Source organism: Canis lupus, chromosome 10 (assembly GCF_011100685.1).
Source record: "Canis lupus familiaris isolate Mischka breed German Shepherd chromosome 10, alternate assembly UU_Cfam_GSD_1.0, whole genome shotgun sequence".
NCBI lineage: Eukaryota > Metazoa > Chordata > Mammalia > Carnivora > Canidae > Canis > Canis lupus.
In genome coordinates this window covers 64,626,926-64,640,220 of record NC_049231.1, presented here as the reverse complement: position 1 = coordinate 64,640,220, position 13,295 = coordinate 64,626,926, and the positions used below count along the sequence as shown (strand labels likewise).

The following is a 13,295-nucleotide window of genomic DNA, read 5'->3' as shown; positions in this document are numbered from 1 at the left end:
CATGGCCAAGGATCTAAGCAATACAGATATAAGTAACATGCCTGATGGAGAATTTAAAGTTACAATCATAAGGATACACACTGGGCTTGAGGAAAGAATAGAAGACATCAGTGAGACCCTTACCACAGAGATAAAAGAAATAAAAAATAATCAGAGATGAAGAATGCAATAAATGAATTTGTAAATAGTAGGCTTGATGCAATGAGCAGCAGGCTGGAAAGCAGAGGAATGAATTAGTGACCTGAAGACAAAATAATGGAAAAATAATGAAACTGAACAAAAGTGAGAAAGAAGAATTATGCAACACAAGAATTGACTTAGGGAACTCAGTGACTCCATCAAACGTAGTAACAGTCATCTTATAGGAGTCCCAGAAGAAGAGAGAAAATGGGACAGATAATTTATGTAAAGAGATAATAGCAGAAAACTTCCCTAATCTGGGGAAGGAAACATACATTCACATCCAAGAGGCACAGAGAACTCCCGCCAAAATCAATAAAAGTAGGCTAACACCAAGACATATTGTAATTGCAAAATTTGCAAAATATAGTGATAAAGAAAAAAAATATTTTCTAAAAGCAGCAAGACAAAAGAAGTCCTTAACTTAGAAAGGCAATTTTGTAAGGCTAGGTAGAGATTTCTCAACAGAAACTTGATAAGCCAGAAGAAAGTGGCATGATATATTCAACGTGCTGAGTGGGAAAAATCTGCAGCCAAGAATACTCTATCCAGCAACACTGTCATTCAGAATAGAAAGACAGATAAAGAGATTTCCAGACAAACAAAAACTAAAGGAGTTCGTGACCATTAAACCAGCCGTGCAAGAAATATTAACGTGGACTCTTTGAATGCAAAGGAGAGACCAAAAGTGACAAAGACAAGAAAGGATCAGAGAAAATCACCAGAAACAATGACAAAACAAGTATAATAAAATGTCAACAAATACATATCTATCAATAATTACTTTGAATGTAAATGGACTAAACACTTCAAGACATAGGGTGTCAGAATGGATAGAAAACAAGACCCATCTACATGCTGCCTACAAGAGACTCATTTTAGACTTATAGACATCTGAAGATTGAAAGTGAGGGGATAGATAAACATTTGTCATGCAAATGGATATGAAAAGAAAACCAGAATAGCAATACTTATATTGGATATAGATTGTATAATCACAAAGGGGACAATCCATTAAAAAAAAGATATAACAATTGTAAATATTTATGCACCCAACATGGGAGTACCCAAAATGGGAGCACCCAAATATATAAAACAATAACAACACAAAGAAACTAATTAATAATACCACAGTAATGTTAGGGGGCTTTAACACTTCACTTATATCAATGAACAACAGATCATCTAAACAGAAAATCAATAAGGAAACAAAGGCTTTGAATGACACATTGAATCAGATGAACTTAACAGATATATTCAGAACATTCCATCCTAAAACAGCAGCATGTACATTTTTTTTCAAGTAAACATGGAACATTCTCCAGAATAGATTACATATTAGGTCACAAAACAGGTGTCAACAAATACAAAAAGATTGAAATCATACCAGGCACCTTTTCTGACCACAATGCTGTGAACTCAAAAGTCCACCACAAGAAAACATTGGAAGGATCACAATACATGGAGGTTAAACAACATGCTACTAAAGAATGACTGGGTCAACCAGAAAATCAAAGAAGAAATTTAAAAAATACACGGAAACAAAAGAAAATGAAAATATAATGATCCAAAACCTTTGGGATGCAGCAAAAGTAGTCCTAGAAGGGAAGTACATAGCAATATGGGCCAAACTCAGAAAGCAAGAAAAATGTCAAATAAACAACATAACATTGTACCTAAAGGATCTAAAAAAGAACAACAAATGAAGCCTAAAGCCAGCAGAAGTAAGGAAATAATAAAGATTAAAACAGAAATAAATGTTATAGAAACTAAAAAAAACAATAGAATAGTGAAGCCAGAAGTGGTTCTTTGAAAAAATTAATAAAGTTGATAAACCCCTAGCCACTTACCAAACAGAAAAAAGAAGGGACCCAAATAACTAACATTACAAGTGAGAGAGGAGAAATAACCAACATCACAGAAATACAATTATAAGAGTATACTATGAAAAACTATATGTCAACAAATTGGACAACTGGAAGAAATTGATAAATCCAAGAAACATATAAGCTACTAACACTGAAACAGGAATAGAAAACTTAAACAGACCCATAACCAGCAAAGAAATTCAATCAGAAACAAAAAACTCCCAATAAACAAAATCCAGGGTTAGATGGCTTCACAGGCCAATTCTACCAAACTTATTTATTTATTTATTTATTTATTTATTATTTTTAATTAAAAAAATTTTATTTATTTATTCATTCATGAGAGACACAGAGAGAAAGAGAGGCAGAGACACAGGCAGAGGGAGAAGCAGGCACCATACAGGGAGCCAGATGTGGGACTTGATTCTGGGTCTCCAGGATCACACCCTGGGCTGAAGGCGGCACTAACTGCTGAGACACCCGGGCTGCCCTCTACCAAACATTTAAAGAAGAGTTAATGGGACGCCTGAGTGGCTCAGTGGTTGAGCATCTGCCTTTGGCTCAGGGCGAGATCCTGGAGTCCCAGGATCGAGTTCCACATCCGGCTTCCTGCACGGAGCCTGCTTCTCCCTCTGCCTATGTCTCTACCTCTCTTTCTCTCTTTCTGTGTGTCTCCCATGAATAAATAAATAAAATCTTAAAAAAAAAGGAGAAGAGTTAATAACTATTCTCAAACTATTTCAAAGAATAGAAAAGGAAGGAAAACTTTCAAATTCATTCTAAGGGGCCAGCATTACCCTGATTCCAAAACAAGATAAAGACTTCACTAGAAAAGAGAATTATAGGCCAATATCCCTGATGAACATGGATGCAAAAATTCTCAATAAAATACTAGCAAACTGAATTGAACATTATATTAAAAAATAACTCACCACGATCAGATGGGATTTATTCCTGGGTTGCTAGGGTGGTTCAATATTTGCAAATCAATCAACATGATATACTGCGTTAATAGAAAGGATAAGAACCATATGATCATTTCAAGAGGTGCAGAAAAAGCATTTGACAAAGTAAAACATCCATTTATCCATTCATGATAAAAACCCTTAACAAAGTACATTTAGAGGGAACATAGCTCAGCATGCAGCTAATATCATCCTCAATGGGTAAAAAATGAGAGCTTTCCCTCTATAGTCAGGAACAAGACAAGGATGTCCACTCTCACTACTGTTATTTAACATAGTACTGGAAGTCCTAACCACGGCAATCAGACAATGAAAAGAAATAAAAGTCATCGAAATTGGCAAGGAAGAAGTCAAGCTTCAATATTGGCAAATGACATGATAATCTGTACAGAAAACATGAAAGACTCCACCAAAAACTGCTAGAACTGACAAATGAGTTCAGCAACAAATGAATTCAGATACAAAATCAACCTACAGAAATCTGCCGCATTTCCATACAACAATAATGGAGCAGCAGAAAGAGAAATTAAGGAATCAATCCCACGAACCATACACTAAAAACAGTAAGATACCTAGGAATAAGCCCAACCAAAAAAGTGAAAGAGCTGTACTCTGAAAACTATAAAACACTGATGACAGAAATTGAAGAGGACACAAAGAAATGGAAAAATATTCCATGCTCATGGATTGGAAGACCAACTATTGTTAAAATGTCTATACTACCCAAAGCAATCTATACATTTAATGCAATCCCTATCCAAATACTACCAGCATTTTTCATAGAGCTAGAACAAACCATCCCAAGATTTGTATGGAACCATAAATGGCCCCTGAATAGTCAAGGCAACCTTGAAAAAGAGAAGCAAAGTGGGAAGCATCACAATTCCAGACTTTAGGTTATACTACAAAGCTATGGTGATCAAAACACTATGGTTGAGGAAGAAAAATAGATCAATAGAACAGAATAGAAAACCCAGAAATGCACTCACAACTATCTGGTCAGTTAATCTTTGATGAAGCAGAAAAGGATAGGTAATGGGAAAGAGACAGTCTCTAACAAATGGTGTTGGGAAAACTGGACAGCAACATGCAAAAGAATGAAATTGGACTACTTCCTTACATCATAGACAAAAATAAATTCAAAATGAACTAAGGACATAAATGTGAGAATTGAAATCATAAAAATCCTAGAAGAGAACAAAAGCACTTAGCTTCTTTGACATTGAATATAGCAACTTCTTTCTAGATACATCTCCTTGAGGCAAGGGAAACAAAAGCAAAAATAAGCTATTGGGACTTGATCAATATAAGGCTTCTGCACAGCAAAGGAAACAGCCAGTCAAACTAAAAGGCAACCTACGGAGTGGAAGAGGATATTTGAAAATGATGTATTTGATGAAGTGTTAGCATCCCAGATTTATAAAGAATTGATACAACTCAACACCAAACAGCACAAGTAATCCCCCTAAGAAATGAGCAGAAGACATGAACAAACATTTCTCCAAAGAAGACCTACAGGGGCACCTGGGTGGCCCATTTGTTGAGCATCTGCTTTTGGCTCTGGGATTGAGTCCCAGATTGAGCCTGCTTCTCCCTCTGGCTATGTCTCTGCCTCTCTCTGTGTGTTTCTCATGAATAAACAAAACAAAATAAAGTAAAATAAAATAAAATAAAATAAAGACCTACAGATGGCCAACAGACACATGAAAAGATGTTTAATACCCCTTATCATCAGGGAAATATGAATCAAAGCTACAATGAGATATCACCTCACACCTGTCAGCATGGCTAAAAGCCACAACACAAGAAACAACAGTTGTTGGTGAGAATGTGGAGAAAAAGAAACCTTCATGTACTGTTGGTGGGAATGCAAACTAGTGCCGCTGCTATGGAAGACAGTATGGAGGTTCCTCAAAAAATTAAAAATAGAACTAACCTATGATCCAGTAATCATACTATTGGGTACTTTCCACAAAATACAAAAACACTAATTCAAAGGGATACATGCACCCCTATGTTTACTTCAGCATTATACACAACAGCCAAACTGTGGAAGGGGAGGGGCAGAGGGATGCAGAGAAACTCAAGCAGACCCTGCTCTGAGTGCAAATTCCGATGTGAGTCTCGGTCATGACCTGAGCTGAAACCGGCTTTTTATTTTGATGAGGTCCCAATAGTTTATTTTTGCTTTTGTTTCCCTTACCTCGGGACACATATCTAGAAAGAAGTTGCTATAGCTGATGTCAAACAGCTTTGTTTGCTTTTAGGATTTTTATGGTTTCAGGTCTCAAATTTAGATCCTTAATTCATTTTGATTTTATTTTTGGCTATGATGTAAAGAAGTGATCCAGTTTCATTCTTTTGCATGCAGCTGTCCAGTTTTCCCAGCACCATTTGTTGAAGAGATAAATGCTTCTTGGGTATTATGACTATCATGACTCTAGATCATGACAATATTTTTTTTAAAAAAAGATTATTATTATTATTATTGAGAAAGAGAGAGAGAATATGAGCAGGAGGGCCAGGAGAAGATGGAGAGAGTCCCAAGCAGGCTCCATACCCAGCCCAGATCCCTATGTGAGGCTTGATCCCAGGCCCCTGAGATCATGATCTGAGCCTAAACAAGAGTCAGAAGCTCAATCACCTTTGCCACCCAGGGACCCCTAGATCATGACAATCTTGAAAGTTAAGAATAAATGAGCTTTGGGTTTTGAACTGAAGGTTGTCTGCTTGGAATCCTTTTTATGGAAAAAAAAATTCAGTATCTGAGACTAAAGTTTTAGAAAACAAAATGAATTAATCACGATCAAAGCAGGAAAATTATCTTCTTATGGAAATAGTCACCAAATGTGTCATTTAGCTAACTCCTGGGTGTTTCATGTGAACCAGTGGCATGGTGCTTATTTTTAAATCAACAGTAATTATTAATAGTCCATTAGGTCTAAAGCATGGTGTTAAGCTGTTAGAGAATATAAAATGTAGATCCTGCTCTTCAGGTGCTTACAATTCTAGTGAAATAGCACATAGATCCTTGGAAAAGTATGATAGTAGTTTAGGTTCAAAGGTAGTGACCTGAGCCAGCAAAAGTACCCAAATAAGTTAATTATAATGAAAATCTCAGTGGGGTTTTGAGGAAGAAGAATCACTTCAGGTTGGAGTTTTCAGAGACAGTGATAACTGAACCAAATCTTGAAGGGTAGGAGGGATGTGGACAGACAGAGGTGAAGAAGAATGGGTATTTCAAGTCTTGAAATTCCTTGTTGATCTTTTTAAAGGAAGCTGGGTAATTTTTGTGGATAATCTGAGTTACCCACTATCCAGCATACTGATATCAGTTTAAAACGCTTCTCTGCCCTCCATTGTTTTTTCTTGTTCCCTGTATGGTCAGTGGATTGACATGGGATGGAGAAAGAGTCAGTGGTCAAGAAATCAAAGAGGATCAGAGAATAAAGAAAATCCTCCTGGGAAATCTGCTAGTGGTTTCGTTTAATTTTATGTCTTAACATGGATCAGTGCTGAAATAGATCCTCCTCACAACATACAATTTACAGCCAATTTAAAACCAAATGATTATCCCTCTTCTATCAAGAGTAACACATTTTAAGGGCTGTGGTCCTTATGCCTCCAAAAGTGAACCAAGGGCATGGAGAATTGTGTCAACCAGAGCCCAAGGGTATTGAAAGAGAAATTGCTCCAGCATGCCGAGAGATCAGCATCTAAAGGATGAAGATGGGAGATAATCACTTATCATTTGACAATTGCAGTAAATAGAGTCAGAAAAAAAAATAGATCTGACACCTGGGCAATTAAATTCTTAATAAGTTAGCGATTACACTCAACTGTGCTGGATGTGTTGCAGGAAGACAATGAAGTCCATTTCTACCTAAGTTGCAGATTTTACCTCCCCTTAGGCTATTAAGTTCAAAGATGCGGCTCCCCCCAGGAAATAAAGCGTGCTCCCTGCCTTCCAGTTCTCTACTCCATGCTGGCTGAGTTTTCATTCTAAGCACTTGCTTGAGCATTTTGGAGAATCTTCTTCTCAACAGGACGTTGGTATCTGAACAGAAAGAAAATTGTTTCTATTTCCAACTCAAAGGTGGTTGTATTTACATAAGCTCCTCTTTCATTTAAATCTGTCTTAATCCTCAAGGATTTAGTAGTTGAAATGCAAAATGCATTTTTTTAATAAATGAAACAACCATAAGAGAAAACAAACAGTACAGAGAAAGAATTTTAACAAACCACCTTTCTTTTTTTATTATTATTATTTTTATGTTGTCTTGCTTAAAAGCCATTGGGTTTCAAGATAGTTGTTTGTATTTTCCCAATAAAAGGTTGAAATAAAAATGTATATGTATATACATATGAAATGGTGGAGTGAGGTCATTATTTCATCTGAAAGCACAATGTAATCATTTTAATCTTGCTTTTAACCCATCTTTAAGGTAATTCTGCAAAATTCTATCTTGAGTTTGATAGCTGAGTTGAAAGGCAGCTGGTCTACTTTATCACTCCAACAGTGACATTAAAATACGGTTAATTATTAGCTCTTAGGATTACAAAAGCATGGCCAACGTAGATATTTCCCCCCTAGAGTAATGTGCAAGAATTTATTCTGTGGTATGAATGGCTTAGTTGAGAGTTCTTAAAAATTTCTTCCCTTGTGAGGTGCTAATTGCGAGAGTTCCGTTCTGCACTAAAGGACCTGCCAGCAGAGCAGAGACATGGCAAAAGCTCCTGGTTTGCATTCATTTCTATACTTGTTTTTCCATTTAATCACACTCTAATTTCACTTTCGGCACTGTTGTAGAAAGGCATTTTGTTTTTTTACAAACAAAAATACTTAACCTCTAAAGATGCTTTTCTGTTTTTTTTTTTTTTTTTTTTTTAAATTTCTTATTCATTTATGATAGTCACAGAGAGAGAGAGAGAGAGAGGCAGAGACATAGGCAGAGGGAGAAGCAGGCTCCATGCACCGGGATCCTGATGTGGGATTCGATCCCGGGTCTCCAGGATCGCGCCCTGGGCCAAAGGCAGGCGCCAAACCGCTGCGCCACCCAGGGATCCCGCTTTTAAAAAAAAATAAAGGCAAAGGTTTCTTTTAGCTTTAAAACCGTTCTATTGATTGTAATTTTATTGATTTCTTTTCAGATTATCACTATGATCCTTATTGGCATATACTTTTCCCCTTATCATAATTGTTTCTTTTGTGCGTGAGATGCTGTGTTTAAGTATTTCTACGATACTTGCATGTAATACTAGAAGAAGGTAGTAGGGTAATATGACATCTTTCCAGTTAGGATAAGCAGAACTGTCCACTAATCAGCGCTACTGGCAATACCAAGACTAAAGCCACTAAGAAGCTTGAAATTATTTTTCTTTGATATTTCTTATTACAAGCTAAATAAAGGATATGTAAAGGACTCAAAATTGCATAGTAGACTTTCTTTTTCATGTAAAAAAGAAATCAAGCCTATATAATTTTCCAGTAGATTAGTCTGGTACCTTAGCAATGGAGCAAGTGATTTCCTTCTATAACTAAGTGCAGTGTATGTAGTGAAGAGAAGTGACATTTATTTTTCACCTACTGGGTTGTCAACAGCCTATATAAACATTATCTAATTTAATCCTCTATGGTAAGCATTATAGACCTTATGAAAACTCAGGATGGCTAACACTGTCAATACAACCCATAAAAAAGTACCGGTCACCTATTAGGTGACACTAATAGGAAAATACCTCAAAGCCTACACACTCCTGCTGAGTCAGTAACCTTTGTAGTCATCAGTCAATATTCAGAAATTAAAACATGGATAGGTTTCCAGTTTTGTTAAAGTTGTTTAAAAGCCATAAAGGTCATAGGTTCTTGTTCCAGTTTCTTCCTTCCAACCTACTTCTGTTGCTTTTTGTCTTTCATAGCCCACTTTTTAAATTTATATACCAAAAGGCTATCTTCTGTTAGATTTGTGTCTGATCAACATTCCTTGAGAAATATTGTGACTGGTTTAATCAAGGTCTTGTTAAAAAATTAAAAAAATAAAAGTTTAGAAGGAAACTAATTAAAATGTACTATTAAATATATTACCATAGGTCAGCCCTGGTGGCTCAGCGATTTAGCGCCGTTTTCAGCCCAGGGCGTGATCCTGGAGACCCGGGATCGAGTCCCAGGTCAGGCTCCCTGCATGGAGCCTGCTCCTCCCTCTGCCTGTGTCTCTGCCTCTCTCTCTCTGTGTCTTCCACGAATAAATAAAATCTTAAAAAAAAAAAAATATATGTATATATACTATAGGACCCAGAAGGCTGCTGCTTTTAAAATAAATCAGATTCAATGTTATTAAAAAAAATCCACTATTCTTTCAATAATTTATCCCGTATACATACTTGTGTGTATGTGTGTGTGTGAAATAGCCTACTTATAAAAATAGCACAGCATCTTTATAGTAGTAGAAGATTGGAAAGAACAAAAAAGTTGGTCAACCGGTGACTGACTACATAAAACTGATTTTTCCATATCCATTTAATGGAATACTCCACAGCTGTTCGAATGAATGCGGCAGCTCTATAGGTATCAATATAGTTCTAACATACTGAGGGAGAAAAACCAAAGTGCAGAACAGTGTACTTAGTGTAATTTATGTACAAAAAGAGGAAGATAAATAGTACATATATACTTAGGTTATGCATTAAATGTTTCTCTATTATAGACAAGGAGACAAAAATAGGTTTTAGGTAGGTAGGAGTTCGGTAAGTCCAAGAAGTTTCTTTTCACAAGAGTGAGCCTTCACTCAAGGGAAAAAAAAAAAAAAGCCTCTTACAGTACATCTATGGGTTTGTATTTTTTTTCTTCCTGGAAGTTTAGGCGTACTCCACCACCCAGGGACCTGCTCAAAACCCCCTTTTTCCAAGCATTTATCCATGGGAGAAGGGGCTTTTAGTTTTCATTTAATGCCATTTCACTGATTTTCTGACAAGCACCTATTAATTTTGTATAAAATATGATTTAACTGGTAGTAGGATCATAGGCACTCCCCATTCTGTATGCTTTCTTATAATTAAAAATGTTTTTAAAAAAAATTTGAAAAAGCTGTTGCAGGCTTTCTCTGTTGTTTAGTAAACATCACCAGGGGCATGATCTGCAGAGGCCAATTCTCTCCTAAGGTTTATTTAACTCAGATCGTTACCTTTTCTGGAAAATTTTTGAATGCAGCTTTATTGGTTTAATATGTAATGTCTTTTGCCCTGTAATTCACCCATGTGTCATCTCAAGTTCTAGGTCTGGGCTTTTTACAAATTATCGTGCTTCTTAAGGGCACGATTTCCTGGGCCTGGACTGTCCACTAAGAGAGGAGTCCATAAAGTGCTTTGTTCTCTTAGTTAAGGTGGCAGAAGGGAGTAGCATACAGAAGCGGCATACAGAGGTGATCACCTTCACAATGTGAAGATGTGGTTTATGTATACAATGGAATATTACTCAGCTATTAGAAATGACAAATACCCACCATTTGCTTCAACGTGGATGGAACTGGAGGGTATTATGCTGAGTGAAGTAAGTCAGTCGGAGAAGGACAAACATTATATGTTCTCATTCATTTGGGGAATATAAATAATAGTGAAAGGGAATATAAGGGAAGGGAGAAGAAATGTGTGGGAAATATCAGAAAGGGAGACAGAACGTAAAGACTGCTAACTCTGGGAAACGAACTAGGAGTGGTAGAAGGGGAGGAGGGCGGGGGGTGGGAGTGAATGGGTGACGGGCACTGGGGGTTATTCTGTATGTTAGTAAATTGAACACCAATAAAAAATAAATTAAAAAAAATAGTTGGGATATAAAAAAAAAAAAAAAAGAAGACTCAAACACAAAGCGGTGCTTCAAATCACAGTTGGGGAGAAACTTTCTACAAGTAATCTATCAGAGCTCTCCAAAGCCGTATTACTGTTTCATTTAAGTGATCCCTGATTTTACAAAGTTGTTGAAGTTAATGTGCAGAATCAAATAACAGGCCAATTTATACGCATGGATGACAAAACAGAGGTGGACACATCATTGAGTTAATTTTGTTTCTATGTCTTCCAGTTCTGTCATGTGTTCTAGCTATTACAACTTTTGTACATTCTTCCTTCACATGACATTTAAAAAACGAACCTTATTTTTACCTTCATGTTTCCACTTAATTGCTCTTTTAAAGACACATTTCTGACTTTTCTTCTTTTCTGGCTTATTCACCAAGTGGACTGAAGGTAATGATAAAAGAAGCTAACAGGGAAGAGATAGACTGTTCCTTCTTCCTCCTCAGCCTGCTGGTCTCCCTCTACTCCTTCTTGGTAGTTTTTTTTTTTTTTTTTTTTTTTAAGATGTTATTTATTCATGAGAGACACAGAGAGAGGAAGAGACACAGGCAGGGGGAGCAGCAGGCTCCCTGTGGGGAGCCTGATGTGGGATCCCGACCTGAGCCAGAGGCAGAGGCTCAATCACTGAGCCACCCCGGTGTCCCCTCTTGGCAGGTTTTTAACTCAAGGAGAAGCTGGCAAAGAAATGTTTGCAGAGTCGTAGACCCAGTGTCATAAGCAAGGGTATAGACGGATGTGTTTGGAACTGAGAAAGAATGATTTAGTAACTGGTACACATTCATACATTCATACTTCCTTTATAGAAAATTTTAAAAATTGATTCATATGGAATTTTGTTTTTATGCACTGATTAATAACCGTTCTATAACCACTTTTCACTCACTAGCTTCTTTTTTCTGTATCTGAAATATGAAATGTATAGACAGTTTTATGTTACAAATCCAACCAAGTATTTAAACACCCATGACGAGCACTAGATTAGACCCTGAGAGATTTAGGATATTGAGTGTCTACTATGTACAATGAATTAAGTACAAAAATGAAAAGATAGAGGTCTCTTCTCATGAATTGTGGGAAAAAAAAGACTGATTTTTTTGAACAACACTGTTTCTAGTAATAAGCTTAGATTGAGAACATTCCCCTTAGCATACATTTCTGTGGCATTTACCAGTTATGAAATGTAAATTATTCCTTATCTGCTACAGGATAATACATCAAGGGAAGATTTATTACCTTTTCCTTCCATCATGAAAAATGATTCTTCTAATTTTATCCAATGGCATTAAACTGTTAACAGTTATTTCTGCAACTTAACAGATAATGTTAAAATCAAATTACCCAGAGTGCATGAACTAACCTTTAAGATGTTAAAAAAATGTATTTAATAGCCTAATGTAAGTAATGTTTAAAAATATATTCCAGAGTAGATTGATTCATTATCACAAGGTGGATTTTCCTATCCTATTTAAATATTAGAGGGGTGCCTGGGTGGCTCAGTCAGTAAAACGTCTGACACTTGATTTTGGCTCAGGCCTGATCTCAGGGTCTTGAGCCTAAGCCCCATGACGGGCTCTGCACTAGGCATGGCACCTGTTTCTCGAGGTTCTCTCCCTCTCTTTCCTCCTGTTCTTAAAAAAAGAAGAGATTGGTTTTTTTTTTTTTCAAGTTTCAGATATTTATTATTCAGTGTAAACCCCAACACAATACACCAACATGACTTCGTGCATTTAGAGGGGATATATTTCCTGGATAAGTGGAAAATTGTGCGGATGGCTTCTGGAAGACCTTTATTCTAGGCAGCTTTATAGTGAACATTTCATTTAGAAGTCTGGGCCTTCTTTCTCCAGTTTGCTGTAATCTACATTCACTGAGTAGAACTTGTATTGATCATTGGACCCAGTTTGTTCAAAGGTTCTGGGTTATTCTTCCTATCCCAACTAACATCTGGATTGAACAATGCCAAGTGCAACACATACAGTGATGCTCCAGTACCTCCTGCCCCAATAAATATGAAGAGAGGGATCAAGCTCGGATGCTTCTTGGCCTGACGGATGATCTGGCATAACATGGTTGCGGTGAGGTCTCCTGTGCAGGAGAAGGAAAAACCGAGTTGCTGCCAAGACCTGGAACTAAGTAATGCCTCAGATAGGTTTTTCTTTGTAACATTTTCTATCTTTACTACCTTTCTCTTCTTTAAAAAAAAAAAAAAATCACAATCCCAAGCTGGGAAACATGCAAGTTTGTTTTCTGAATAGAATTGAAATGTTAGGGCAGCCCAGATGGCTCAGTGGTTTAGCGCCGCCGTTGGCCCAGGGTGTGATCCTGGAGACCCAGGATCGAATCCTGCCTTGGGCTCCCTGCATGGAGCCTGCTTCTCCCTCTGCCTATGTCTCTGCCTCTCTCTCTCCCTGTGCCTCTCATGAATAAATAAATA

The 13,295-nt window shown here is 37.0% G+C and overlaps 1 pseudogene; it reads right to left on the bottom strand.

Annotated features, from left to right (window-relative positions):
- Positions 1-11,439: 11,439 nt before the first annotated feature.
- Positions 11,440-13,223, bottom strand: LOC102152622 (annotated as a pseudogene).
- Between the last annotated feature and the right edge of the window lie 72 nt (positions 13,224-13,295).